Raw genomic sequence first — 25,505 nt, forward strand, 5'->3', positions numbered from 1 at the left:
AGTAGTTACAGGATCATACATTGGTCGAATTCAAAGTCCTCACGTGTCCAGGGACATATTTCCTGAGTTTATAAACATAATATAAATTTTTTTTAAATGAAAGAAGATGTTGTGATGCCAAAAAATATCGACGTAATCATAGTAGTATCGACTAGACACACTACTGTACTTGATATCATTACATTGGATGTTGGGTATCAATCCACCAATGGAGTTTGTTTACATTTTGATGCCGGTGAGCTACGGTGTGTAGTGAAGCATGTTTAGCTATTCCTCGTCCTGCAGGGATGATACTTGTAAGAAACGTACTTTATTTGTTGCCATGGAGGCGAGGATTAGTGATTTAGAAGTAGCTAAAACACTGCAGACTGGGGCTGGATGTTAGCCGCTAGCTTGCTAGCCATGTCTTAAAGGACCTCTTCCTGAGGGCGTTTCAGTGTCATAACTTCACCTTTATCGTTAGTTTTTAAGCCAAAATGTGTCCGTTCTCCCTTTTCTGTCTACACACTGTGTCTGCTTGTAAGTACTCTGTGATTGTGCGCTGCCGAACATGCTCGTCTGCTTGTAAAACCAACAATGACACAACGTGACGACAATGCGGGCGCGGGGGGGGGGGGGGTGGAACGATACGTTTCAGAGGCGATATAGTACTGAAAATGATTCATTAGTACCGCGGCACTATACTAATACCATTATACCGTACAACCCTAGTTTCTTTTGTTTCCAAACTGCCAAAACAACGCTGATTTTGTCCACTTTCAATTAAAACGCAGAAGTGTGTTGCCCACCGAGTGATTTGAAAGGAATAATTGCGATGGTACGTCTACTTTCAGCAACATAAACAAAGGCATTAAGCCAGACAGTAATGTTGTCGTCTAATCCAAAAAGCGCTAAGCACAATTACTTTTAATTATCCCTGACAGCCACTTGCTTTAATCTACACAAAGCACATGCAAACGAGCCGTTAGACTCTGTCACCGGTGAACGGCGCCGACAGAAGAGGACGGCGCTCTGCCCGCCTGCCCGCTGAGAAGGCCTTTCCCGTGCGTGACACCGACATGGGCTGCAGTGACCCGGCTTGTTGCCCGCCTACGTGTCCTCGGTGGCTGAAGGCTGCGGGGCCCGCCATGTGGCATCTGCTGCCATGATGCAAAAGGGGGGCCGGGGGGGGGCAGTCTTCCTTTTGTTCACCGTGTCTTTGGAGCCGCGGCACATTTCAAGTGTTACCTATCCAAAGGTTTTCTAAACAGGAAGTGGCAAGGTCACCCTGCGCTCTGCTTGAAAGACCCCCACCTGCCACATTCTGCTTTACGTTACACACCGAGAGGTTTGGGCGGGGTACAGCACGGCTGCAATGTGAATACTTACTGGTTTTTTTGTCTTTTATAGTACTGCAGAATGAAATATGAAATGGGAATATTTGATAACGTATACATAGTCTCATCTAGAATGGTTGTTTGGATGAATTTAAGGGGGGCGGGGGGTGCGTTTACCCCCCGAAGGCTACTTGTAAATCCTTGCATAGTTTATTCTAATAGTGCCCTAACCAGAGTCTCCAGGATTTGTCCCCTTACAGCAAGCAAAGCATGACCTTTACATTTGACGCATGACAGTTCCTCACAATCGCCCAAGCAGAACAGATGAATGCATATTTATGTTTGTCAGTCACTGAGCACTGGATGCTCTTTATCTCCTGGAGAACAAAAGACTGCAAGAATGGGAGCTTTTTGCACACATCCATACTTAGTAATCAATTGTAAAATGATTTGTTATAATTATATATTTTTGGACCGTAACAAGACTTGGTCAATTAGAGGTGATGGCAATTGTGTCATAGTTTTGTATGTACCGTATTTTTCGGACCATAGGGCGCACCGGATTATAAAGCGCACTGCCGATGAGCGGGTCTATTCAGGTCTTTTTTCATGCAAAAGGCGCACCGGATTATGAGGCGCATTAGGGTTTTTTTTTTTCCATTTGCTTACACACAATATTACTAACTGGGTGTCTTTATTTCAAAAGGATTTACACACTTTTCCAAACACCACATTCAATTTTCTTAATTCCTACATTATTTGCAAAATGACACACTTCGGTCATAATGTGTCTAAATACAGCAAGCATTTGTAAAAATGCAGTTTTATTTTTTAATCTCACTCACACAGACTTTAGACTTAGACTTAGACTTAGACTTAGACAAACTTTAATGATCCACAAGGGAAATTGTTCAACACAGTAGCTCAGTTACAATGATGGAAAGTGTAAGGATGGAAAGGACAGTGCAGATATAAATAGACTAATATAGCTATAAAAAAATCTAACATATATACGAATATATACATAACATGTGTACAGAATAATTTATATACAGATATATTATATTATGTCTATAACATATATACAATATAAACCAATGACCATGTACAATATTACAGTATATACAGTATATATGACCGCAGCAGCATAAAATAGAGAGTAGGTCCAGCAGGAAATAGAAAATAGACATTATAAACATTATAAACAAAGAGAAGTAGCTAACATGTCAGGTGTCAGGTAATAGGCAGATGTCATCTATTGCTGTATGGCGGGTGATTAAACAGCTGGATGGAGTACGGAATGAAGGAGTTCTTGAATCGCACAGTGCGGGAAGGAAGTTGAAGGAGCCTGTTGGAGTATGAGCGCCGCTGTCCCTTAATTGTCAGGTGGTTTAAATGATAAGACACTACTGAAATGAGTTACCCATAACAGTGATAAATACAAAACACATTTGTAAAAACCCCTAATTTACTATAAGAAATCACATGTTTGGGGCATTTTGCCCGACCTTTTCAGCATATGTGATGAATGATTACTGTAACTTGACAAAATATATTGGCAAATCGACAGCAATCGTCATTGTTTACTTTGAAGTGGGCCTTATACTAAAGAGAAAGTACAAATATCCTGTAATCTTTTCAAGAACTGCTCAAAAATGATGCTGCAAACTGCAAATATTTAATTTTACTTACCACAGTCAGGTAAAGTAACATATCACAGTAGTCAGCAACAATGTTCTCTCTAAGCTGCGCGCCTGTGCAATTGCGCACTGCTCAAGCGTCCTCTGCGCACGGCAAATCTATGCCACGCACAAAATCAAATAAAAAAATAAGCGCATAACAATTTTCGACACACGGACACGACAGAGAAAACAGTTTTCGTCATCATTGTTAAAATATTGTAACGTCTGTCGAGACGCTTTGAGGACATGAATTCCATCCATCACTTTACTGAGCAAAACTCTTTATTGTCGGCCATAAACACATCACCAAAACATTAGTAAAAAAAAAAATATCTCGCAAAACTGGTCATTTTCTGCAGTACAAACCAGACCGAAAGCAACTTTGTTATATCAACAGCAGCCGCTCGCTCCTTCGCACTTGCGCCAACACATGCACATATGGCACTTAGCCAGTGATGCGTTTACAGCCACACAAAAAGTCGGACAACTCCAACACCACACATAAAGTGTCATTCCAGGTCGTTACACTATGATTCACCAATCAAATGTGTGCTTATTCCAGTGTCATTTATTAGGAATCTTAATTTATAAATATTAATCATGAAATGCTGTTAGTATCCATCCATCCCATCCATTTTCTACCGCTTATTCCCTTTTGGGGTCGCGGGGGGCGCTGGAGCCTATCTCAGCTACAATCGGGCGGTAGGCGGGGTACACCCTGGACAAGTCGCCACCTCATCGCAGGGCCAACACAGATAGACAGACAACATTCACACTCACATTCACACACTAGCGCCAATTTAGTGTTGCCAATCAACCTATCCCCAGGTGCATGTCTTTGGAGGTGGGAGGAAGCCGGAGTACCCGGAGGGAACCCACGCAGTCACGGGGAGAACATGCAAACTCCACACAGAAAGATCCCGAGCCCAGGATTGAACCCAAGACTATATTAAATAAATACTAAAAAAATATATTTTTTTACAAACTGGAAGTTGCAGGAATGTACACATGATCCCCTGCTTACATCTAATTGTGCAACATGTGAATGTTTTAATGGGAACTAAAAGCAATGTGTGAAAGGGGTACAAATTATTTCCAAAGCAGGACCTCCACCCAGACAAACAATACAAGTACACAGTTCATGAAAAACAATATTTTTTGTTATTGTCATTGTAAGTGTGCCTAAACCAGGGGTCGGCAACCCGCGGCTCCGGAGCCGCATGCGGCACCTTGACCACTCTGATGCGGCTCAGCTACATACATGCCGACCCCCCCGATTTTCCCAGGAGACTTATGGATCTCAGTGTCTCTCATAGATTACTCCCAGGGAAAAAATAATCCTATTTACACTCTAATTACTAAATAAAGGGCTTGCCCTAATTGCACTGCAGTAATTGTCCTCTATAGCATTTACATACAGCGTGCCAGTCCAGCCACATGTTGCATGTTGTTATTACTTGCACACACAGGAGACAGCAAAGCATACTTACTCATCAGCCACACAGCTTACACTGACGGTAGCCGTATCAAACAACTTTAACATTGTTACGTTACAAAAATGCGCTACACTGTGAACCCACACCAAAAAAGAATGAAAAACACATTTCTGGAGAACATCCCACCGTAACACAACATAAACACAACACAACCATTACCCAGAATCCCATGCAGCCCTAACTCTTCCGGTCTACATTATACACCCCCGCTACCACCAAATCCCCCCACACATCAACCCCCCCTGCTGCATGGGATTCTGGGTATTGGTACCGTCAGTGTAAGATGTGTGGCTGCTGAGGTAGTACGCCTTGCTGTCACTTACGTGAGCAAGCTGACATTGCACTCTACATGTGGTCGAGCAGGTGCACTGTTAGGGCAGACTGTAGAGGGCGCCAAATGCAGTGTCTGATATTCGGGAGTCTCCCGGGAAAAATGAGAGGTTTGGCAAGTATGACGCTATCAAGCGCCATTCATTCAAAACTCGCGGGCTGCACTAACATCAAATTTCCACATTAAAGTGCGTGTGTCGGAGACCCCTGGTTAACATAGCACAAAGCATTTAAGCTTTGTATGCAGTGTTTTTCATTTAAAATTTTAAAAAAAATTTGTGGCTCCGATTACTTTCTTTAATTTGTGAAACTTGCCAAAATGGCTCTTTGAGTGGTAAATGTTGCCTACCCCTGGCCTAAACACTTATATTAGAAAATCATCTCATGGAAATGACTGCTGTCATTTGATTATAATAATAAGAGAATGTTGTCTGTCTATCTGTGTTGGCCCTGCGATGAGGGTGTACCCCGCCTTCCGCCCGAATGCAGCTGAGATAGGCTCCAGCACCCCCTGCGACCCCGAAAGGGACAAGCAGTAGAAAATGGATGGATGGATGGAGATGTAACTTGTTATTTAGTCAGGTTTGGGACAGGTGTGCTGCTAGTGTAGCCACAGTGTGCACGTCTGATGTTGCTCACATGGGCTCCACTGAATGCTCAGGGAGTTTTTGCGTTTGCTCACACACATGAAAAATTAGAGGGAATATTGGTCAACAATGACATGCAGTACAAATTAAAATCTGAGACAAATAAAAAGGTTTGAAAAAAAATCTGGAGATAAAAAATTACAAATGGGGAGCTGTATTTTCAATGTATCACCTGTGACTTTACACCTGGTGGATGTGATTATCCAATGTGTTGCAAGCCAGCCATTTGGATTGACCAGGAAGTAACTTCACAATCCTTATCTTCGTGTAAGGTGTAAAGATGTGTGTATCACAATCCTAGTGTGTGCAAGAATGGAAGGAGTGTGTAAAGCATTGTGTGTAATATTTCGCAAAAAATGTGAAGCAGAGTCTATGCCTGATATTAGGCAAATCTGCACAGTGGTTTTGTTTACTGTGTGTAGACTTTTGTTAACTGTGTGAAAATGTAAAATTGAGTGTGTAAGCAATTGGAAAAAACTGTAAAGGGGTCATATTATGATTTTTTTCTAAATTTAAAACATTATCTTGTGGTCCACATAACATGTGATTATGGTTCACATATTATACATTATATTTCATACATAACATGTGTATAGTATGCAATATTATAAATATCATATTATATTTCATATTATTATATATTATAAACAGGTACATACTAGTACTGTCCAATTACTATTTTAATCAGATTAATCACATTTTTGAAGTGTGAATAATCACAGTAGATTACTTGCTTTCAACATTTAAATTAACTTAAATATTACCTAATATTTTGACACAAATGCAATAATATTGTCAGGATGTCATACACAAACATTTAAAAATATCTATTATACTTTACTAAATACAAGTTTTTTATTTGTTCAAAACAACAAAATAACAAATGTATTTATAATTTAATGTATTTTTGTACAAACCCAGATTGTGTAAATCGTAAATACAAACAGAATACAATGATTTGCAAATCCTTTTCAACCTATTTTCAATTGAATAAACTGCAAAGACAAGATACTTAACGTTCAAACTGATAAACTTTGTTATTTTTTGCAAATATTAGCTCATTTGGAATTTGATGCCTGCAAAATGTTTCAAAAAAGCTGGCAAAAGTGGCAAAAAAGACTGAAAAAGTTGAGTAACGCTCATTGAACACTTATTTGGAACATCCCACAGGTGAACAGGCTAATTGGGAACAGATGGGTGCCATGATTGGATATAAAAGCAGCTTCCATGAAATGCTCAGTCATTCACAAACAAGGATGGAGCGAGGGTCACCACTTGGTGAACAAATGCTTGAGCAAATTGTCGAACAGTTTAAGAACAACATTTCTCAACAAGCTATTGCAAGGAATGTAGATATTTCACCATCTACGGTCCGTCATATCATCAAAAGGTTCAGAGAATCTGGAGAAATCACTGCATGTAATACTGAACCTTGGATCCCTCAGACGGCACTGCATCAAAACCCGACATCAGTGTGTAAAGGATATCACCACATGGGCTCAGGAACACTTCAGAAAACCCCTGTCAGTAACTACAGTTTGTCGCTATGTCTGTAAGTGCAAGTTAAAACTCTACTATGCAAAGCGAAAGCCATTTATCAACAACACCCAGAAAAGCCGCCTGGGCCCGACCTCATTTAAGATGGATTGATGCAAAATGGAAAAGTGTTCGTTGGTCTGAAGAGTCCACATTTCAAATTGTTTTTGGAAACTGTGGACGTCGTGTCCTCCGCAACAAAGAGGAAAAGAACCATCCGAATTGTTCTGGGCGCAAAGTTGAAAAGTCAGCATCTGTGATGGTACGGGGGTGACCTCATCACTGGACGTATCCCAACCCACTCTGCTTTTCAAGAAACTATCCGCGTTTAAAGTAAAGTAGCATGTTGGGAGCAATCATTTTTTATGATTAATCACATGAGTTAACTCATTAGTTTTGACAGCCTAATTATTATATAATACAATTTTAAAAGGTTTCACGTTTGACTCAATAATATAATGTGATGTATTGATTTGTTTGTTATATATTTATTACACAATATAATTAAATCAATCTTATTCAGAAACAAACTCCAATCTGTGAGTTTCACAAATAGTAAAATCCAGTAAAGACTTTTTCCGTCATGCACCATTAAGAAAATTAGATGCATGATGAAAATGGGCACATAAACAGCTCTAAATTCATACGATTGTCTTCAAAAGGTAGCAGAAAATACCAGAGAGATATCCCGTAGTTACTTCAGCCTACGCTATGTTCTATTTAGGATACGGCTTGCAATTATATTTGTGTGCACGCGTCTATGTATTTCTGCTGTTTGATTTGGTGATTAAGAGGCTCACCGACATGCACGCTCAAGGTTGCCTGGGTAAGAGGGGCCAAGGTAACAAGGTGTAGTAGACCAAACACAACCTTCCCTACCATCAAGGTCTGGAATGACACGCAAAGGACAGAATTAGAAAACGTAGCCTTCCCTCCTCCAAATGCAGCTGGAATCAGCAAACATTGCATTTTCAAAAAAAAAAACACACTTCTAGCACGTGCCTTCCTGCAGCATCATTGCACACAATTAATTGGACATCCACACCTCCGTGCTGCGCAACTTCTGTGCTGCGCCATTAAAAGGTCCTGACTCACCTTGTTTTAAAAGTGCAAAGCCTAATTGCCAGTTTCCAGCAGCTGCCAGCAGGACGTGTCTACTGTGATGGCTGATAACAAGCACAGAGGAAAAAAAAAAAAAAAAAAAAAAAAAAGGACCTGCAAGAGCCTGGCCTCATTCACACCAACCTGCTCTATTCTGAGATACAGCAGGAGAGACAAATAGGTCCAGGGTGCCCTCTGTGACAACTCGCCATACGTTTGACTCATAAATGCAGCTATTATTCCGGCGCCCACCCGGTCAATCTTAAGTGTCTCCTATAAAAAGGAGTCATTATTCAGAATGCATTGCCTACGTCGTTTAGCTGTATAAATGAGGCACTCTTCAGCCTGCCCCAGTTGTTATCACTGATGAAAGGCGGTGGTGTTACTTCTTCCCTGGGTGATACAACAACTAACCAAACTTGAGTGGAGTTCAGTATGTCCTAGGGTTGTACGGTAGATATTAGTATAGTACCGTGATACTAATGAATCATTTTCGGTACGATACCGTCTCTGAAATGTAGACTCGGGGGCCGCATTGGGTTAAAAAATTTGGCCGGGGGCCGGGCTGTACATATATATATGAGTTAATCAGTTTTGTCATTTAACATCAATTAACATTGACGTTCATCAACATTTAACATTGTCATGTTATCGATGGGAAAATTAATTTTTAGACAATATGATTTGCCTGAGCGGCTAGGAGACACCAAGAGTAACAAGCGGTAGAAAATGGATTAGAAATGAAAGATTAAAAAATAATAATAATTTTAAAAAATAAAAAAAAAATAAATAAATAAAATAATAATAATTTTTAACTTTGGACTTCCCGTGGGCCGGATTTTGGATGTTGGGGGGCCGGATCCGGCCCGCAGGTCGGATTTTGGGGACCTCTGGTGTAGACAGAAAAGGGAGAACGGACGCATTTTGGCTTAAAAACTAACGATAAAGGGGAAGATATAACACAGAAACGCCCTCAGGAAGAGGTTCTTTTAAGACATGGCTCGTCGGCAGTGTTTTAGCGACTTCTAAATCACTAATCCTGGTCTCCATGGCGACAAATAAAGTAAGTGTCTTACAAGTATCATCCCTGCAGGATGAGGAATAGCTAAACATGCTTCACTACACACCGTAGCTCACCGGCATCAAAATGTAAACAAAAGCCATTGGTGGATCTACACCTAACATCCACTGTAATGATATCAAGTACAGGAGTGTATCTAGTCGATACTACTATGATTATGTCAATATTTTTTGGCATCACATCTTCTTTCGTTTTTTTTAAATGTATATTATGTTTATAAACTCTGGAAATATGTCCCTGGACACATGAGGACTTTGAATATGACCAATGTATGATCCTGTAACGACTTTGTATCGGATTGATACCCAAATGTGTGGTATCATCCAAAATTAATGTAAAGCATCTAAACAACAGAAGAATAAGTGATTATTACATTTTAACAGAAGTGTAGACAAAACATGTTAAAAGAGAAAGTAAGCAGATATTAACAGTGAATGAAAAGTAGATTAATAGTTAATTTTCTACCACTTGTCTTTATAATGTGGACAAAATAATAGAATGACAAATGACACAATATGTTACTGCGTATGTCAGCCGACTAATTAGGAGCCTTTGTTTGTTTACTTACTACTAAAAGACAAGTTGTCTTGGATGTTCACTATTTTATTTAAGGACTTAACTGCAATAAGAAACATATGTTTAATGTACCCTAAGTTATTTTGTTAAAATAAAGCCAATAATGAAATTAGTTGTGGTCCCCTTTATTTAGAAAAGTACCGAAAAGTATCGAAATAATTTTAGTACCGGTACCAAAATATTGGTATTGTTACAATACTAGTATGTGTACTTTTGCGTATTTTTTCCTCTTGGTTGGTGTGCATGTAAAAAATTACATTCAGGGACATACCGTATGAAAAATTTGATTATGCACCGACAATAGGTGGTTACCTTTTACATTTGAACCGACACACATAAAAGTTTATTCTTGAATCCCAATAGGATGTATTTTAACCCTTAGATGCACCTCTGGAGTCAAAAATGGCCCCACGGTTTGTTATTCTTCAAAATATTTACAATGAAAAATTGTAATATGTCAATATTCCTGGTATTCCTCATAATGTTTGTGACATGGGGCCAATTGCATTTTTATTTATTTTGTCATTAATTTAAAAATAAATTAGTCTTTGTATCACTACCCCACTCTTCCGCAAGTGGGGTCAAAGATGACCACAAGCAGTTTCTGTGGAATCTTCTATGAACCTTCAATTCAAAGCAACTCTGACAGTCCCACTTACACATCTGATGTCTTCTCTCACATCTGATGCAATTTTGGACTGTCAATACTGTTCCACTTAGACATCTGATGTCAGCAGTCTCACCATCCAGGAGGTCATTTTTACACAGCAAAGTACATGTATTAACTTAATTTATGAATTTATTTTTCATTGACAGATTTTAAGGTGTGATCAAATTATCAAATTAGTTTACCGTGTTTTCCGGAGTATAAATCGCACTGGAGTATAAATCGCATTTTTTGGGGAAATGTATTTGATAAAACCCAACACCAAGAATAGACATTTGAAAGGAAATTTAAAATAAATAAAGAATAGTGAACAACAGGCTGAATAAGTGTACGTTATATGAGGCATAAATAACCAACTGAGAACGTGCTTGGTATGTTAACGTAACATATTAGGGTAAGAGTCATTCAAATAACTATAACATATGGAACATGCTATACGTTTACCAAACAATCTGTCACTCCTAATCGCTAAATCCGATGAAATCTTATACGTCTAGTCTCTTACATGAATGAGCTAAATAATAATAATAATATTATTTGATATTTTACGGTAATGTGGTAATAATTTCACACATAAGTCACTCCTGAGTATAAGTCGCATGAAAAAAACTGCGACTTATAGTCCGAAAAATATGGTACTTTATTTTTAGCAAACAGTATTGCATTTAGGTAGCTAACGTCAGTATTGTTAGCTAACAGTAGCTAACAGAATTGTTAGCCAACATATGCACGCACACGCACTTTAGACCTGACCTCAAAAATAGGCTAATGTTATATTAGCAATTTGTTTAATATGATTTAAAGTTTTCTGCGCATTTCAAACATTGTCCTTTCTAATGTTTTTTTTTTTTTATTCATCTAAAGTAGTGGTGTCCAAAGTGAGCTGCGGGCCATTTGCGGCCCGCAGCTCAATTTTTATTGGCCCGCGACACATTCTGTAGACAAACTAAACAGGTCCCAAATTAGAACAAAAAAACTCAATCAATCAAATTAGACCAAATAACTATGAACAATTCAACGGGACCAAACCCCCCAAAAATGGGACCTGAAAACCAAAATGGCCAACTACCTGAGCGTTCACTCACTGGCGTGAGCTCAAAGATGAGGGGGTATTTTTGGCCAATGCTGCTTTGGCTCTGTTCCTACTCAAATAGTATGTGACTTTTGATGCTCAAATCAAAATGATAATGCTAATGTTAGCTATCGGAAATTTGCGTGGTAGCAATAAATAGCCACCAGCTTGATAGTTCACAGTTCCACACTGACACGACCAGCCCCGAAACAAACTCAAAAGTACTGTATAAAGAAACAACAATGCGATGACTGCAAACAGCAAATATGAAATAAAGAAATAAATAACTAAATAAATAAAATAAAAATAAAAAAATATATAAAAAATATAATATAATATAATAATATAACATATCAGTATATATTATATACTGTATATATTATATGTAAATATTACATATATGTTATATTTTATATTGCTACTATGGTACATTTTTAGTCTACTTTATACCTGCATTATCCTTTCCATCCTTTGTAACTGAGCTACTGTGTGAAACAATTTCCCTTGTGGATCAATAAAGTTTGTCTAAGTCAAAATCTAAGTCTAAGTCTAAAGTTTAAGTGAAATATGTAGGTTCCTACCATGGAAAGATCAGTTATACTGAATCATTGTGGTAATTTTGTGTCAGTTTGACCTTATATGGTTTTACTCCTCATGGGAAATGTGGTCTTCCCTCTGGCAAAACACTACAGCTTTGGTCCACAGGTGCCGTCAAAATCAACCACAACTGAAAGTTCTGAAGTGGGGCTTTAAAATTTATGAAAAAATAAATAGCAAAATGCAAATCGCTTAATGTCCCAAACATGTTTTGTGAGAAATACCTGGATTATGAAACTATTAGAACTCTTTGTTTAAGATTTTGAAGAATAACAACCCAGTTTATTGCAAAAACGCATTGATTTTAATTGGGGTCTGTGAAGGGAGGTGTGGCCAGCATGCCTGCAGGAGCAAAGGTCACCGCCTCTGTCTATGGTGCTGAGGACGAGCACCATCGGATAGGGGCGGGGCATGTGCTGACGGCGAGACACAGCTGGCAGGTGATTAGATTTCACAGGTGGTACGTGTTAATCTAATCATCTGTTGTCTTTAACAGTAAGCGGCCAGGAGCAGGAGGGGAGAGAGGATACGGACGGGGCTGAAAAGTCACGTCCTGCTGTAGAGAAAACTTTTGATAAAATCTATGTACATTAAAACCTGGTTAAAAACGGCATGCTTGGCTCTGGTGCTGTGTCTAACAGTGGAACTGCTAGGAAGCAACTTCCACAGGGTCATTGTTGACCCCACTTGTGGAAGAGTGTATTAGTAGGTTGCCCATTCAAGGATTAAAGTGAAATTTTGCCTATGAGCACACTATTTACCTGATCACTGACGGAACATACCCATGTTGCATTCCAGGTAAACATCCACGGTTAAGACAAAGGAGCATGTACAGTCAAAATAAATTGTGTGATAAATATGCGTATATGCATGGTTAATGTGATCATTTATTATGATCAATAACAATAGATTGTTTTTATTTTTATTTATCAATTAATCACATGAGTTGTCTTGTTACATTGACAGCCTAATCCTTCTTGCTGAACGTTCTTTTAATTTTTGGAATAAACAACAACGCCATTTGGGGCAAATTATTTTTAAACTAGTACAACCATTTTGAAAATAACATTATGATGAATACATTCTTACAGAGTGACAAGTGGTAACATGTCTTGGTTCAGATGCTAACTGAGAGGCATATGTTTTCCCAAAAACGTGCTTGCTTATACCTCCCGTTATATTTGGATATCCCGTTGGAGAATGCACACATTTCCTCCACGGTTTTTAGCCCACTATTTATACATGTATGCCTCTTTAGGGCCAGCTGACCACATGCACGTCACTATTGGGGTTGAGGGGGTGGGCTGCATCCCACACAGTGCAAACACATCACACTGTTGCCTTTCTTTCCCTGTGCTGACCTCAAATGAGTAGGGAGAAAAATGGAATCCGGTAGCGCATCAGACTCCCACGCTACAATCATTACAGCATGAATGTTCATAAAAAAGATTTAAGCTTACAGCATGTACTAAAATACTTAACTAACCATGTTAACCAAGTTTTGTTATTGCCAATAGCAACGTGTGTGTGTGTGAGCTTCGTCTTCTCTTTTTTTTACTGGTGTAAAGCACTTTGTATTACCACTTGCCTATAAATAAATAACGTTTGATAATATTTGATTGAAAATATCAATAACAACAGGCTCTAATAAACATACATGAGAGTAAGCATATAATGTGTGTATATTACTACAATAATATACCTAATACTAAAATAATATACGTTTTCATGACAGTCGCCTATGCGTTTTCCTAAGTGTGTAGCTGGGAAAGGCTGCAGACCCCCGCAACCCCGAGAGGGTAGGAAATGGATGGGTAGATTTACAAAACGTAGACTACTAGGGGATAGCGGCTACACAACAGCTAAACACACAATAGCACACAAGCTAGACTTAGATAATATGTGTCTTTATTGAAACAACATTGACTAAAACATGACATTTGTCAATATAAACAAGTATCAAGGTATTATAGTTGCATATTAATTACAGATACAAAGTCTCTGAGGCAGAAGCATACTAGAATGTACCCAGTAACAAATATGTCCGCCTCATTCAATAAATAATAAAAGTATGTGCTAGAATTCATTACAATATCGTATCGGTTTAATATCTGTATTGCTTAATACAAAACTTCCAATATCGGTATCGTATCGAAAGTGAAAAAGTTGTATAGGGACATTTTTTTGTTTTTGATCACCAATATTCTAAGGTGTCTTGTCTGCCAACTTACCTAAACATTCGAGACACTTTTTTTCCCCAGTTGGTCTCATAGTCATGCCTGCATATCTCTAGGTGAGAGTGACAGGGGGAAAAGCTCTGGCTTGATTGGGAAGAAGTCATTCCAAGCCACATGGTGGTTTGCATGTAGAACCTTGAATATAAGACACACATTTAAGACAAAAGATTGTATACAATATTGTGACCAATTTGTGGATTTTTACAGGTTCACCAGCTTCCCAGGTTGCCAATAAACATAGCCTGATCACATCAAATCAAATCAAATCAAATCAAAATAACTTTATTTATAAAGCACATTTAAAATTTACCACAGGGGTAGCCAAAGTGCTGGGCAGGTTTAAAGATAATACGAGAACCGAGCAAACACAACACAACACAGACAGAACACGATAAAAAATAAATAAATAATATAAATAAAACATAAAAACAGGTTCACAGCAGGTGTATTATGGGGCACCGTTGCAGGATGGATATCACTCAGTGTTAAAAGCCATGGAATAATAGTATGTTTTTAAGAGAGATTTAAAAACAGGAAGAGGGGAGGCTTGTCTAACACTAAGAGGTAGGTCGTTCCAGAGCTTTGGAGCAGCAGCGGCGAAAGCTCTGTCACCTCTAAGCTTCAGCCTTGTGTCAGGGACCGTCAGTAGCAGCTGATCGGCTGATCTTAGGGATCGGGTGGGGCAGTAAGGCTGAAGGAGGTCGGAGAGATATGTTGGCGCGAGGTTGTTTAGATATTTAAAAACAAATAAAAGGAGTTTAAAATTGATTCGGTAACGCACAGGGAGCCAGTGAAGGGACGCTAATATAGGGGTGATGTGCTCACGTCTGCGGGTCTGTGTTAGCAGACGAGCAGCAGAGTTCTGCACGAGCTGCAGGCGGGCGAGGGAGGCCTGGCTAATGGCTACATACAGGGCATTGCAGTAGTCAAGACGAGTCGAGATAAAGGCGTGGATTAATTTCTTGAGATCATGTCCTGATAGAAGCGGTTTCACTTTCGCTATTTGGCGTAATTGATAAAAGGTTTTTTGAACGACGCTGCTGATTTTTTTCTCGAATTTAAAATCTAGTCGAACATTACCCCCAGGTTTGTGACACAGTCGCTGAGATACGGGGTCAGAGTGCCGAGGTCAACGTTTGGGGAGGGAGAGCGACTTGGACCGAACAACATAACTTCATGAGACCAATAAAATTGTCGAACAGGTCGCAGAGGACCACTGGAATTGTTCACGTCGAATCAAAAACACTCACATGATCATTCAGTCAGCCATCCATACATCCATTCTCTACCGCTTGTCCCTTTTGGGGTGGCAGGGGGGTCGCTGGAGCCTATCTCAGCTACATTTGGGCGGAAGGCGGTGTACACCCTGGACAAGTCGCCACCTCATCACAGGGCCAACACAAATAGACAGACAACATTCACACTCACATTCACACACTAGGGCCAATTTAGTGTTGCCAATCAACTTATTCCCAGGTGCATATCTTTGGAGGTGGGAGGAAGCCGGAGTACCCGGAGGGAACCCACGCAGTCACGGGGAGAACATGCAAACTCCACAAAGAAAGATCCCGAGCCCGGGATTGAACTCAGGACAACACAGGACCTTCGTATTGTGAGGCAGATGCACTAACCCCTCTTCCATCGTGCTGCCAAATCAAAAACACTCACATGATCATTCAGTCAGCCATTTAGCGCATTATGGACTCACCCTCATCATGGGGAAGACACGACAAAACGCACAAGACGCAGTCCCAAAGCTGAAGCTGATCGACCCGGCCATCAAAGAAGGAAAATGGCGTTGCCGCTCAAAATGAAAATCCACAAATACTAACGAGCCCCATAAGGCCAGACCGCCACAGGCCAAAGAAGCGTAGAGGCTATCTGCCTCGAGACGTAAATAAAAGCGAAAACTCTCTGCACAAAATAAAATGTGTTCAAAAAATGAGTGGCCGTGGCTTATATTTAGGTCCACTCTAATATTACGGACTAAGTCTCTAGAATATAAAACAAACTGTCAGACTTGTTTTCTCAGGAAAAAATACCATCTTTTAGTAGGGTCACTATTGTACTTGTGCAAGTCTCATTTTGATTATCCTTCAAACTTATACAGCACTATTTTTTGAAGAGGCAAGATGCAACACAACGTGTTTTACACCATTGAAAAAATTAAGAAAACACATGTAAGCATACAAACATAGCACTATTGGCAATAACAAAGCATGGCATGGTACTGAGAATTGAGTAAAAATGCCACCTTTGAGATGTCCACACTGGAGAATAACAAACAATTAGGGCTGTCAAAATTAACAAATTAACTCATGTGATTAATCACAACAAATACCTCAATAATCTTGTACACACACTTAGATTAATCATGCAATCTACTTAGATCGCACATGGTCTTTTACCTTAATGGCTACACGGTCAGCAATCAGGTCACTGCATACGCCAGTACTAAAATGAGTGAGGAGACTACGACTGGTGTGCAGGCTGGCAAATTTCACTCTAAAATACACTTTAAAATAATTTTGGATTAAACTCTTACCAAGTTTTGTGCAAATTAAGGACATCCATTCAAATGTTTAAAAATTTTCTTAAATGACATTCTGACATTAAAATTGCAATCGTGTAGATTAATTGCAACCTGTGATTAATCATGAGCAACCCAGATTCCAAAATGTGTTTAATCGGATTTAAAAAATACTGATTTGACAGCCCTACTAAAAATTGACCTAATCTAAAAATATTTTAAAAATATTTTTAAAAAAATATACAAAATTGAAATCCGGCTTCCTCCCACCTCCAAAGACATGCACCTGGGGATAGGTTGACTGGCAACACTAAATTGGCCCTAGTGAGTGAATGTGAGTGTGAATGTTGTCTGTCTATCTGTTGGCCCTGTGATGAGGTGGCGACTTGTCCAGGGTGTACGCCGCCTTCCGCCCGAATGCAGCTGAGATAGGCTCCAGCACCCCCGCGACCCCGAAAGGGACAAGCGTTAGAAAATGGATGGATGGATGGAAATGTAAATAACAGATTAACACATGAATAAAAGCATGAAATAGTGGGAATAATAGTAGTAAAAATAGCCAAAAAATTATTACAAACCATCCATCTATCTTAATGTATAAGAAATGCAATCCTTAGTTAAGCATTTGTTGGGTGGAAATAGTCACTGTTGTTTATGTTCACACTTGCGGTGTCACCTCTACACTTGACATAGTGTCAGAAGCAACAACAGAAATAGTGTGAACTGAGAAACTAAGCGCAGGCAGCGAGGAAATTGACCAGCGTAGCATAAAATTGTTACCCCAAATTGAACTTTTGTCACATTATAGCGAGGCTGAGAGGAAATCAAGATAGATGAAACAAAGCATGTGCATTTTTAACAGAGAACATTTCTAAGACTTTGTCCAGCTGGCCTTGTACAAGTCCCGGACACGGGTGACACTATTTGTCATCACGTCAACTCATTTTTGTAATTAATGGTCCATATCCTCTCTCCTCTACCAGTTCAACCCGCTAAGTCTGTGTTCTCGGTCCCCTGTGTTCTGGAAGTCAAAGAGGAGGCTGAGGTCCACCATAAATGTTTAATCCCTCCTCATTAAGAGGAGTCCAGACGGTCATTTACGTGCAGTGACAAATGTGCACTCCCCCCCACCCTCATGCTACCTCATGAAGCTTATTCCATTATCACCCATACAGAAAAGGTACAATAAAACTGTATCTTGGGTGACTGGCTTTACAAGACAATGTTTGCCCCAGTCCACATAACTCTGCATGTATCTGTGCACGTATGTTACTCTGGATTTGATCAGCTGTAGCCTGCTCCTCGGTGTTTACAAGGCCCGGGGAACAAAGACAGTGTGTGTGAACAGGCACAGTCCAACCAACACCGGCCTGTCCCAAACACAGCTGGCACCAACGGGCTTGGAATTGAAGCATGGGAACCACGTCCCCTTTGATTAATGTGAGAGCGAAGGCTATGGGAGACTGCCTGTCTGTCTGTCCAAGCCTGTGTGCACCACCATAAGAGGGGAATGTAGCGGACAAAGGTCCACCCAAATATTGGTATGTGTGGAACTTGTGATGCAGCTCGAAATGGAAGGGAAGGTATTGATGTTCAATTCCAGCTTCACTTATGTGACCTTTCACAAGAGCCAGGCTGGGAAACTATTGACAAAATCTCATCTGTTTAATGTTGTGGCTCAATATAAACATGATGCAACCCCTCTGGCTAAAAAAAAAAAAAATCTATCCCAGGAAAATGGCTAATTTGTTCAGGAAAAAATAGCCAGTTCAAAATTGACACAAGGCTTGCTTCCTAGCTAAATTCTCCACATAAATTACCGTATTTTTCGGACCATAAGGCGCACCGGATGATGATCATAAACTACTGTAGACTGATTTGTCTCTTAAGGGGTTACAAAGTGTGAAGTCACGGCATAAAGCTGTCATTTTTACATCATTAGCTAAAAAATCAGAAATCTGCGTTCAAAGAACTCCGGCTTATTAGTGATTCCCAGAGCCCAAAAAAAGTCTGCGGGCTATAGAGCGTTTTCTATTCGGGCTCCAGTACTATGGAATGCCCTCCCGATAACAGTTAAAGATGCTACCTCAGTAGAAGCATTTAAGCCCCATCTTAAAACTCATTTGTATACTCTAGCCTTTAAATCAAGGGTCCCCAAACTTTTTGACTTGGGGGCCGCATTGGATTAAAACAATTTGGCCGGGGGCCGGGCTGTGTGTGTGTGTGTGTGTGTGTGTGTGTGTGTGTGTGTGTGTGTGTGTGTGTGTGTGTGTGTGTGTGTGTGTGTGTGTGTGTGTGTGTGTGTGTGTGCGTGTGTGTGTGTGTGCGCGTGTGTATACATACATACATATATATATATATATATATATATATATATATATATATATATATATATATATATATATATATATATGTATATAAATATATATATAAATATATATATATATATAAATATATATATATTAGATATATATATAGATATATATAGTAGATATATAGCGCACTTTACGCGTGCGCGATGATGTCACGTTATCGATGAGAAAATGCATTTTTAGACAATATGATTTGCCTGAGCGGCTAGGAGACACCGTGAGAAGCAAGCGGTACAAAGTGGATAAGAAAAGACAGAAAAAAAATTTAAATAAAAAAAATTTTTTAAAAAATTTAAATTTTTTTTTTTTTTTTTTTATACTTGGGACTTCCCGCGGGCCTGATTTGGGGACCCCTGCTTTAAATAGACCCCCTTTTTAGACCAGGTGATCTGCCATTTATTTTATTTTCTCCTCTGCCCCCCTCACCCTTGTGGAGGGGGGGGGGACACAGGTCCGGTGGCCATGGATGAAGTGCTGGCTGTCCAGAGTCGGGACCCGGGGTGGACAGCTCGCCTGTGCATCGGTTGGGGACGTCTCTGCGCTGCTGACCCATCTCCGCTCGGGATGGTCTCCTGCTGGCCCCACTATGGACTGGACTCTCACTATTATGTTAGATCCACTATGGACTGGACTTTCACAATATTATGTCAGACCCACTCGACGTCCATTGCATCCGGTCTCTAGACGGGGGTGGGGGGTAACGACATCTGCGGTCCTCTCCAAGGTTTCTCATAGTCATTCTCATCGACGTCCTACTTGGTTGTGAGTTTTTCCTTGCCCTTATGTGGGATCTGAACCGAGGATGTCGTTGTGGCTTGTGCAGCCCTTTGAGACACTTGTGATTTAGGGCTGTATAAATAAACATTGATTGATTGATTGATAAAATTACAATTGTGAAGCTATAGCAAGGGCAGCACGGTGAAACAGGGGTTAGTGCCTGTGCCTCACAATACGAAGGTCCTGAGTAGTCCTGAGTTCAATCCCGGGCTCGGGACCTTTCTGTGTGGAATTTGCATGTTCTCCCTGTGACTGCGTGGGTTCCCTACGGGTACTCCGGCTTCCTCCCACCTCCAAAGACATCCACCTGGGGATAGGTTGATTGGCAACACTAAAAATTGGCCCTAGTGTGTGAATGTGAGTGTGAATGTTGTCTGTCTATCTGTGTAGGCCCTGTGATGAGGTGGCGACTTGTCCAGGGTGCACCCCGCCTTCCGCCCGAATGCAGCTGAGTTAGGCTCCAGCACCCCCCGCCACCCCAAAAGGGACAAGTGGTAAGAAAATGGATGGATGGAAGATATAGCATATAGTTGTGGCTGTTTTGTAATTACCATAAAATCACGGCCCTGCAGTTAGCAGTAAATTGTTGTAAAAGATATTTCTCAGTAAATTACTGTAAATGTTGCTGTAAAACTAAGGCAAATATTAGGCGGTAATTTATTATGAACATTTTGGTAGCACTTTAGTATGGGGAAAATATTCACCATTAATTAGTTGCTTAATAAAGTAACAAGGACTTAATTTAGAGTTATTTGGACACTAGGGGAACATATATAGGGTTAGGGTTACTAATAAGCAATAATTCTGAGGTTATTGAGGGAAGACTCTTAGTTAATGTCTCACTGGTTGTATAATAAGGCCATGCAGAATAAGGCATTAATAAGTACTTAATGATGACTAATTAGGAGCCAATATGTTACTAATTTGCATGTTAATAAGCAACTAATTAATGGTGAATATGTGTTCCCCATACTAAAGTGTTACCAACATTTTTACAGTGTGTTGTAAAGGTACTCGTGGTCTCTCTTTGTCCATTTGTCCTGAAGAATCCACCCGTAAAAGGGGACAATATAAGAGGTCCAATCACCTGGTGTGGAAATGTCAAGCTCCCCTCCCCTCGCTCGCTGACATTTAGCCTTAAACCGCAGGGAGTGTACCTCGAAAGTGCAGCACATCAGCAGCAGCACACCATGTCGTTATGCAATAAGCTCGGAAAACAACACTGGTTTTAGCGGCTATTTAGACACTGATGACTGCATGAATAAGTGCTATACAAGCTTTACACTGACTATTCTAATACATCCAGGTTTTATTCCTATATGACTTGAGATGTACTCTTTAATGCACGGACGAGATGCGGTATCCAAGAGACCACATTCCTCTCCTTCCCTTCATCATCCACCCCTCCTCCTCTTCTTTTTTCCACCCATCAGCCTCTTCCCCAGGTGGCAGTGAGGCCCGGCCTGTCTGAAATGTGATAGGCATAATCCCATTTAGCCTAATTGCATCTGCGGGAGAGCAGCCCTACGTGTCCCACCGCGTTCCCGACCGAACCCCCTCGGAAGACATTATATGTACACCCACGGCACATAGGAAGCTCCCTTAAAACACGGCCGAGCGTGTTGTTGTCGCACGCCGTATGCACGGCGAAGTCCCGGTGCATTTTCTTTGTTTGCCTCACAAAGATGATCTTGCTTTTGCCGGAGAGGGCGGGGAGGCGGCTGCACCCAGTTTGCATTAGCACAGACGAGACGGAGCAGTCAGACAACAATGTTAAGAGAAGCGTGCTGCTGCAAATGGCCTAATGGAAAGGCTGAGGGCTGTAATTTGTGCATGTGTGTGTGTGTGTGTGTGCGGGGGGGTTGCATCCGCCCGGGGGGGCTGTGGTTCAGTGGGTGCTGCCACGGGGAGTCCTGGGGAGCGGTCCACTGCGATGGAAGTCGTAATGACACTCGGAGCTCCACTGCTCGCATTTTATTCACACTAGACTGGAGAGGGTATTAGGCATGAGTGCTAGTGGCATAGCAACAACTCATCATCATATTAATGGTCCCAGTGAAGGTCGTTTTTGTATCTTAGAAAGCATTATTGCATTTTATGTGTTGATTCCGTGATGAATTTGTACCGTTTCTTTTGAAGCGGCAACACCGAAGAACAGAGTCAAACTTGTTTTCACGTCGCAGGTATGGCTGCCCCGACAGAGGTAAAGGTGAATATGTATGAATTGTAGGGGTGTGGGAAAAAATCGATTCGAATTCGAATCGCGATTCTCACGTTGTGCGATTCAGAATCGATTCTCATTTTAAAAAAATCTATTTTATTTTATTTATTTATTTATTTTGAAATTTTGTATTTTTATTTTATTTTTATTTTTTTTAATTAATCAATCCAACAAAACAATACACAGCAATACCATAACAATGCAATCCAATTCCAAAACCAAACCCGACCCAGCAACACTCAGAACTGCAATAAGCAGAGCAATTGAGAGGAGACACAAACACGACACAGAACAAACCAAAAGTAGTGAAACAAAAATGAATATTATCAACAACAGTATCAATATTAGTTACAATTTCAACATAGCAGTGATTAAAAATCCCTCATTGACATTATCATTAGACATTTATAAAAAATTTAAAAAAAGACCAATAGTGTCACAGTGGCTTACACTTGCATCGCATCTCATAAGCTTGACAACACACTGTGTCCAATATTTTCACAAAGATAAAATAAATCATATTTTTGGTTCATTTAATAGTTAAAACAAATGTACATTATTGCAATCAGTTGATAAAACATTGTTCTTTACAATTATAAAAGCTTTTTACAAAAATCTACTACTCTGCTTGCATGTCAGCAGACTGGGGTAGATCCTGCTGAAATCCTATGTATTGAATGAATAGAGAATCCTTTTGAATCGGGAAAAAAATCGTTTTTGAATCGAGAATCGTGTTGAGGTAAAAAAAAAAAATCCATTAATAATCGAATCGTGACCCCAGGAATCGATATTGAATCGAATCGTGGGACACCCAAAGATTCACAGCCCTAATGAATTGCTTATACATTTTTATTATCATAACTATAACTTGCTTTGAAATCAAACGTCAGGGTCACAAAAGAATAAAAAAACAGTAAAAACACATACAAATGTTTGTATTTGTATTCTAAAAATAAAATAAAAAACAAATATTTAAGTATGTATTTTCATTTTAATAATAACCTTGTTGCACTTTAAATATTGTGTTTTTTCCACATTGCGGATTTCTTTTTTTTTTAAAGTTTTTATAATTGGGGCGGTTGGGTTCCTGGTTCGATCCCCAGCTTCTACCAACCTAGTCATGTTTGGTGTGTCCTTGAGCAAGACACTTCACCCTTGCTCCTGATGGGCCGTGGTTAGTGCCTTGCACGGCAGCTCCCGCCATCAGTGTGTGAATGTGTGTGTGAATGGGTGAATGTGGAAATAGTGTCAATAGTACCTTGAAGGTAGAAAAGCGTTATACAAGTATAACCCATTTATCATTTACATAATGACTATTCTTTTTTTCAATGTGTATTGCCCTAAATTAATAATTTTCAAGCATAAAAATGGCTAAATGAACTAAAAATTATCAATACTATGTCGCTATTTTGAATTAAGAGAGTGTAAAGCTGACTAAATTATATTATTTCATGTGTAGAAAGTCCTCCTAATATTGGAAAATTTATTTGAAAGGTAGTAACCAGGTTTTTTATGCTCTAGCTATGTAATTATACAATTTAGAATTAATGATTCTTACTATGCGGGAATTCATTTATCACCGCCATGTACGGAACCAATTAACAGTGAAAAACAAGGGATTACTGTATATGTTAGCAAAATGTTTGTTGCATTATAAGATATTAAACTTTTAAAGACATGCAGTACATGCAATTTTGCTGTCAAAATTAAAATAATAAATGTATTTAGCCACAAAGATGAAGTGCTTTATTGATATACATTATTTCCAAGCTTTCGTGGTCCACATAAAACAAAGTGGAAATTAAACTGCACAGGCAGGAATTATGTTTTTTTCTAGCATGTCGAAGTTCATGTCGGAATTCCTGCTTTTTGTTAATGCATCACTCACATGCTGTTTATCACATTCAGGCCCTCAGTATGGAAATGTGTCAATGATGAAGCAGGAAGCATCGAGGAATATGTTTGTGATAAAGTTCATATGAAGTGCCCTGTCATTAATTAAAAAAATGTATATGCACTTCTTCATACAAAACGGGTCTACCACAGATCGCAGACGACGAGGAATTAACTCAATTAATCACGATTAATCACAATTCAAAAGTGAGATGAATCTAAAAAATGTTGACCACACTAATATATACACAGTACATTGTGTCATAAAGTAGGTCACTGAAATGTGAGTGGTGTACAGTACTTCCATATTTGGAGCTATACTGCATATAGTGTTGTAACGATACCAAAATTACAGTGACGTGCAGTCACTAGACTAGAGGCAGGGGAGGCACGGCCTCAGCTGCCATCATGGAAAGAAAAAAAATGTAAAAAGAAAAAACAATTAATTAAATTGTTATATGTATCCAGTGATTATACTAAAGTTATTTTCCATTTAACTTCACCAGTTTTAGATTATTTTTATTTCTATTTTCACATTTGCCGTTCAAATACTGAGAAGAGACGGTGCGGTGATCAGCAGCCAGTTGAGGCACGTCACTCAGTTGTGCCTCATCATGGATTGCGCAATGTCTCGGCTAACTGCTGGCCTGCTGTGCAGTGAGACCGTATTGCTATATGAATTATATTATACATTTCATAGTTTAGTTAGCTGAGGTATATAATGTACAGTGTATTTTGTCAACAACTGTATGTGTGTAACGTATTTCTTGTGCTGAGCAATCATAAAACTGCTGCGAAGACACACTGTAAGAGGCTCGCAGTAACCCCGCCTCCTTGTGCCGGTTAACACTCCCGCCGCAGAATGCGCCCCTGACGGGAGCGCCACACCAACCAAAGCCCACACCCTCCACGTGTAAGACCGAATCCACCCAAAAAAAGTCACTTAACAAGAAGCCTAAAAGTGCAAAAAAAACAATGCTTGCGCCGGAGGAGCCGTGAACGAGTGCAGGGACACAACATTAGGGACACCTGCAGACTGCAGCACGGATTTCATATTTCATTCATTCACAACTCCTCCAACACGAACACCACTGTTCCCGCACTTATAAGTAAAGGTAAGACCATAATAAAGTTTTTTTTAATTAAATGTGCTTTTTTGTGTGCTACAGTTTGTATGTGTAAAGTTAAAGTTAAGTTAAAGTACCAATGATTGTCACACACACACTAGGTTTGGTGAAATTTGTCCTCTGCATTCGACCCATCCCCTTGATCACCCCCTGGGAGGTGAGGGGAGCAGTGGGCAGCAGCGGCGCCGCGCCCGGGAATAATTTTTGGTGATTTAACCCCCAATTCCAACCCTTGATGCTGAGTGCC

Source organism: Entelurus aequoreus, linkage group LG03, assembly GCF_033978785.1.
Source record: "Entelurus aequoreus isolate RoL-2023_Sb linkage group LG03, RoL_Eaeq_v1.1, whole genome shotgun sequence".
NCBI classification, from domain to species: Eukaryota; Metazoa; Chordata; class Actinopteri; order Syngnathiformes; family Syngnathidae; genus Entelurus; species Entelurus aequoreus.